This window comes from Peromyscus eremicus, chromosome 1, assembly GCF_949786415.1.
Source record: "Peromyscus eremicus chromosome 1, PerEre_H2_v1, whole genome shotgun sequence".
NCBI classification, from domain to species: Eukaryota; Metazoa; Chordata; class Mammalia; order Rodentia; family Cricetidae; genus Peromyscus; species Peromyscus eremicus.
The window spans coordinates 87,309,547-87,315,649 of record NC_081416.1 but is presented as its reverse complement, the minus strand read 5'-3'; positions in this window follow the sequence as shown (position 1 = coordinate 87,315,649).

Genomic DNA, 6,103 nt, shown 5'->3' with positions numbered 1-6,103 from the left:
GGTCCCAGGGTACGTTGTACAGTTGGTTGGTTTTGAACTTAGGTTTACAAGGCTAATTTCAGCCCTACTGGTTTTAAGCTGTCAGTAGATGATGGACTTTCTGAATGCAGGGATCAAGTTTCCTTTTTCCCTGTCTGCCAGTTCATCTGCTGAAAGATAAATGGCCACCTGCTCCCATGCTATGTGGAAGACTCTCTCCCTATCCTTAAGACTATGTCATCTACAGTTGTGAATTGTTAGCTCTGCTTGTATGAATGTGACATTATCATTCCCTCTCATTATCTTTATCTTCAAGCTTAAATAGTCTTGACCACATACTACCGAGAATGCTCTAGGAAATCCTACATTAGGCCATAGTTACACTAGGTATAACTTGGGGACATTTCTGTTACTTCCTGCTGTGTTTCTCAAGTCTCAGCTGGATTCCTATTTCATCACCTCTTCTTTGCGTTTAAGCACTGTATTGTGGTCAATGAAAGACTCTGAGAGAGACGATATGAGACTTTGAAAACACAGAGAATTAATAATAATGAAAATGTGTGTAGACACCAAAGTTGTGTTCCCTTCCTTTCCCATAAGCTCATGCTTTTGAAGTTGCTACATTTATATGACCCTGTCTTAAGGATTGTAGATAAGGAGCAGAGAAGGCCAAGTCCCTTCCTATAATTGTCTCAGGGACCCCGACTCAGTGAGCTGGGTCTACCTTGCTCCAGGACAGCACAGTTAAGTTATAGTTCTGTGAGGTAGGTATTTAGGAGTCTCTATGGCTTAAAGTATAATACCTTCTTAGGTCATCATTACCCACAATGCATTTCATACAGCCTGTGGGAAGAAAAGCACATGGAGGGAATGTGGTTCTTTCTTTTGCAGTACTCAGTCCAAGCCATGATGGAAGCAGGTACCCCAATAGGTGTACCTGTAACCAAGCCATAGCCATGAAAAGTAGAAAGAATTTAGAGCATGGGGCATGAAGGAGGGGGCCACTAGCCTAGGAACAGGATGTTAGAGTCAGCTGATATGAAATGGACAGTTCTCAAAAGATGAAATACAAATGGCCAACAAACAAGAGAAAATATGTATTAGTCCTTCTGAGGTTGACTCGATTCACTGAATATCATTATCTCCAGTCACATCCATTTTCCTGTAAATTATATTGCTGCATTCCTCTTTATGTATGAAAAGAATTCCATTGCACTTGTGTACCAATTTCCCTTTTCTGCGTGCATTCCTCCGTTGCTGGACACCTAGGTTGCTTCTATGTTGTAGCTACTTGCATAGTATTGCAGGAGACTCTGATGTTCAAGTGTCTGTGTTCTAGGTTAGCTTGGAGTCCTGTGAGTAAGTACTCAGGAGTTACGGAGCAGGGCCATGCATCGAAGAATGAAATGAGACTCGTGCTCTCAGTGAGCTCCTGGTACCAGGCAACAAGAGAAGGGAATTGCTGCTGGGGAGGGCAGAGAGAGCAGCACAAACTGTGCCCTCACCCCAGACAAGAGACGGAAAAGAAACTGGAAACTGGAAACTGGGAGCAGAGAATGAAAGGAAATGACGCTTCTTGCCAGAGTGGAAGGAGCTTGGTGCTGCTAACCCTTGCAGTCCTGGAGGGTGATGACTTCTGGAAGGAAGTGGATGTCAGGGCTAGTGTCTTCTTTATTTCCTTTTTATTTTTTGTTAGTTTAATGTGCATGTGTGTTAAATGTTCATGTATGTACACAGACGTGCATAGATATGCACGTGGAGGCCAGAGGAAGACATCATTGTCTTCCTATATTGCTCTCCACCTTACTGTTTTAAGCCAGGATCTCTCACCCAATCTGAAACTCATGATGTCAGTGTGGCTAGCTGGCCAGGAAACTCCCAGGGTTTGCCTCTCTCTGCCCCACAATGTTGGAGTCACAGGTATGCACGGTCAGGCCTGACTTTGTAATGTGTGTTCTGGGAATTTGAACTTGCCAGAACAGTATCTTACAGAGTCGAGGGAGGAGCGGGATGGTGAATCTTTGGGTGAGCACTAACATTCTTAGCAGCCGGTCTTGATCTGTGGGTAGCCCAGTCCAAAGGAGCCCTTGGAGTCCTGGAGAAGTGGGCGGCATGAGCTCCATCCCTCAGGCTTCCCTTCTGGTTGCCAGCCTGTTTGGTTTGGCAGAGGCCGAGTAACTTAGTCCATCAGGCCAAAATTCCTCTGCCAGACATAAACTTTAATAGTCATCAGAGCCCAATAGCTGGGAGAGTTTGTAAATTCCCATACTTATTACACAAAAGCCACAAGTCTGTTTATTGAGGATATATTTTTTTTTTTCAATTAAAGCTGCAGGTGAAGCCCTGCCTACTCCATTATCTTACTGAGTGAATTATGTCTCTCGACATACCTTTTAATGGGCCACAGTCACCCTGGTCTCTTTCCTTGGGAGCAGGGGATTGTTCTGCTGGAATAAAAGTGTCCGGCTTGGAAGGGAGCAGCCAGCTGCAGGCCAGGCTGGGCCAGTAATTGGCTGAGATGATACTGGAGGCTCGGCTAACAGTACCAAATTGGTCCCTAATCAAGTCCAAGCGGAGAGCTGCTCACTCCCAGGGCTGCCAATTTCCTTTTCTGAGAGAAAGAGCTTCTGGGAAGGATTCCGGGCTACAAATGGCTGGACAATGGCTAAGGGCAGGAACACAAGCCCTCTTCAGAATCCATTAGGACTTGTCACCTGCTTCATTCTGGAAGAGGTTTGTCTTCACTCCTCTCTGGACTTCCTGGTGCCAAAGTCTCAGCCTGGCTTTGGAGAACACTGGAGAGGCCCAGGGTATATCTGATGCCAGCACCGCTGGCCAGTCTCCCTCTTGTACTTCACACACTTCAGAGAACTCATCCTATACATGGACCCACAGACCACTTGGTGTGGAGACCCAGAAAGCTTTATAATCCTCCTTTTTTCAGAAGAAAGAAAATCCCTATTGTATAAGTTTTTGGGAAATCTGTATCTGGCTGATGAAGAAACACGGACTCAGGAAGACACCTTCCTGAGCCCACAACAGCTGGTTCAATATGGAGCTGGGCCTAGACTCCAAGACCCTGGTGCTGCCATGAACTCTTTGTCTTTGATGCTATTCTTCTGTAGGCAGAGGTGTGGATTTCTCAGAACATGGTAAAATGGCTCCCGGTCTTGGTTCCAGGCTGGGGGCCACAGTAGAGATATGTGTTTGAAACTCATGATAGCCTCTAGAAGGGAGTGTGACTGATGGTCATGGTGCATGGGTACAGAGAGGAGTAAAGATGTAGACATTGTTGCCAGGCAACTGATCCTGCACTTTTGCAGTTACCTAGGTGATGATGGAATGAAGAGTGTTTACATGACAGAGTGAGTATAAATTTCAGGACTCTCACTGTGTTGATGTTCTCTCTCTCTCTCTCTCTCTCTCTCTCTCTCTCTCTCTCTCTCTTTCTGTGTGTATGTGTGTGTGTGTGTGTGTGTGTGTGTGTGTGTGTGTGTGTGTGTGTGTTAGGGGGACGGTCTCTCCCCCTTCATGAGATTCCTCTCGTGTTGTCCACCTTGGTCCTCAAGGAAGCACAGTTGTGCCTTCTTTCCCTCCCCCAGCAACCATCTTTCTTTCCTTTAGTCTAGCAGGATATCTTGTAGGTTTGTTTTCTCAAGCTTGCTTCAGCGTACACTTCAGCATGTGAGTGTTCGAAGACAGGGCCCACACAAGCATAAGGTGGCAGAACACTTGTTGATACTTCCAGTAAGTTGCTAGAAATCTGGTCTGTACCTTCACATAGATTTCTGGCTCAGGCTGACTTACAAGCATATAGTGTGCATCCCTTTCCCATGGGTGGTTCAGTGGCACCATATTGGAAATGTAAGTTTTTTGAGGCCATGAGAGTACACCATGGCAAACAACAAACTCTAAACCCAGGCCATTTGTTGCTGTTGTCCAGAAAGCTTGTGGTGAGACATTGACTAGAAAATCATCACTGTGACCCTTTCTACAACTGAGGTCTTCTCTACACATACCTACAAAGTGTGTTTTTTCACTTTATAAACAAGCAAACAGGGGCAGCAGCACCAACAAAAACCTGAGACATCAGGAAGCTAATTAATTTGTTCCAGGGTGTCCATGTAGTAAAGAACAGAGTCACCGTGGGAACAGCAGTCATTTGATCTGAAGGCCATTGCTCTTGCATGCTGCTCTACCTTCAGTACAGATATTCTGGAACTGCATGTATCCAACATAAGGTTCTTTGGGACAAGTCACAAGCCTGTGCAGTCACAAGCATCTGCAGCATTTGAAACCTTCCAAAGGCTTTCATACTATGTGACCTAATCTTTGCATCTTGTGAAGTAAGTGAACATCATTAGTTCCCCCTGAAGTTGAAGAAATTGACTTAGTGAGGTCAGTGAGCACCCCACGGTCACCCCAGTAATCAATGGTAAATTTGAAGCTGACTCCTTTGTCACTTGGGTCAGATTTCCTTCTCTTATATGGTGCTGCTTTCAGCTATGGCAAAACAGTAAAAGTCATACAGTTTACCTAAAATAGAATTTTAACTTTTTTTCTCTACTTCTTTAAAAGAATTTTGGGGGCCCATGGAGATGGGCTCAGTCTGTAAAAGGCTTACCATGCAAATATGAAGACCTGAGTTTGATACTAGAACACATGTTAAAAACAAAGCCATGCATGGTGACATCTACTTGTATCCCAGCATGGAGAGAGGCAGGTTACTGGGGCTCAGTGGTTGGCTAATTTAGCCTACTTTGTGAACCAGTGAGGGAACCTGTCTCAAAAAACAAGGTGATCAGCTCTTATGAGGACCAATACCTGAAACTTACCTCTGTTCTTCAGGGTCTTGATCTGCAGGTTCCCATCTTCCTTCTAAAACTACTCACATTCCTGGACAGTAGAGATGTTCTCAAACAGATCATTTCTCCAAGTAACGTCATCTTAGAAATATTCAAATTCATCATGTCATCTCCACCAGCCAACATGAACTATCTGGACACATCCCCACTCTTGTCAATGACCTGGGTTGAAATAGAAAGCTTTATCTTCCAGTCTGAGTGAAATAGGAAAATACATTAAAGAAAATGATAGGCCCCAGAGATTTTGGTTAACTGGGATTGATTGGGCCTTAGTGAGCTACGGCTGCGTATTATACAGCAAACTTAGTACCCAATGGGCCCATGAAAGCACCCCAGGAGCAGAAAGCTAAATGGCAGCTCTGGCCTGGATTCATTGTGACATTGGGTATATCACACTGTCTTTTGTAAACTCCACTTTCTACCTTTACATGGACATGGAGTAAAATGGGCTACATATAGTATTTTTTTAGAATTAAATTAACTGGGATGATTGATGCAAATATGCAAAATAGACGTTTAATAAATATATCCAATAAGTGTTTCTCTGATGAGTAAGCCATTTCATAGCTTGCTCTTGAGTCAGTTCTACTTTGTTCTTTGTCAAAACTTTATCCAGTGATGTTTGGTTCAGCAGCCCACCTGATTGTCCCCTTCTTTGTAAGTCTGTTTAGGGAATGAGGCCATTCTGTTGCACCTCCCTGGTGGCATAGTGCCCAGCTGCTTTCTGTAGGCAATGATGTGAAAACAATGTTAATAGTCAGTGGTGCCCTAGAGTGGCCATAGTTTATAATTTTCCATGACTTATAAGGCCCAGCCTCAATTACTCTTGATTGAATATATATATTTTAAAACCACTTCATTAACAGTGGTGCTTGGATTCTGTCTTCTATTTTTAATAGAAATCTACCATTTTTCATTTTATGGTTTCTTAGCTAAGTGAGAAAAAGCCACTGAAAATAGTTATGGATAATATGGGCAGAAAAATGTTTCTTAAACTGGTATCAATGACCCAAAGTAATGATCTTCTGGGCTTTCTTTCTTTTTTTTCTTCTTTTTCTCTTTTTTTGGTAATTTTTCTTACTATCTGACCATGGCATCTATTCATCTTGGCCATTTTGGTCATATTCTAAGCCCATAAATTGCTTTATTAGCACAAAAAAGTGAGTCCAAGAGCAGGAAAAAATGTTATGAGAGTTAATAACTATGAAGGTCTTTACATTTTCCCCCAACAGACATGGTTTTAAGGCTTGTCTGAAAGG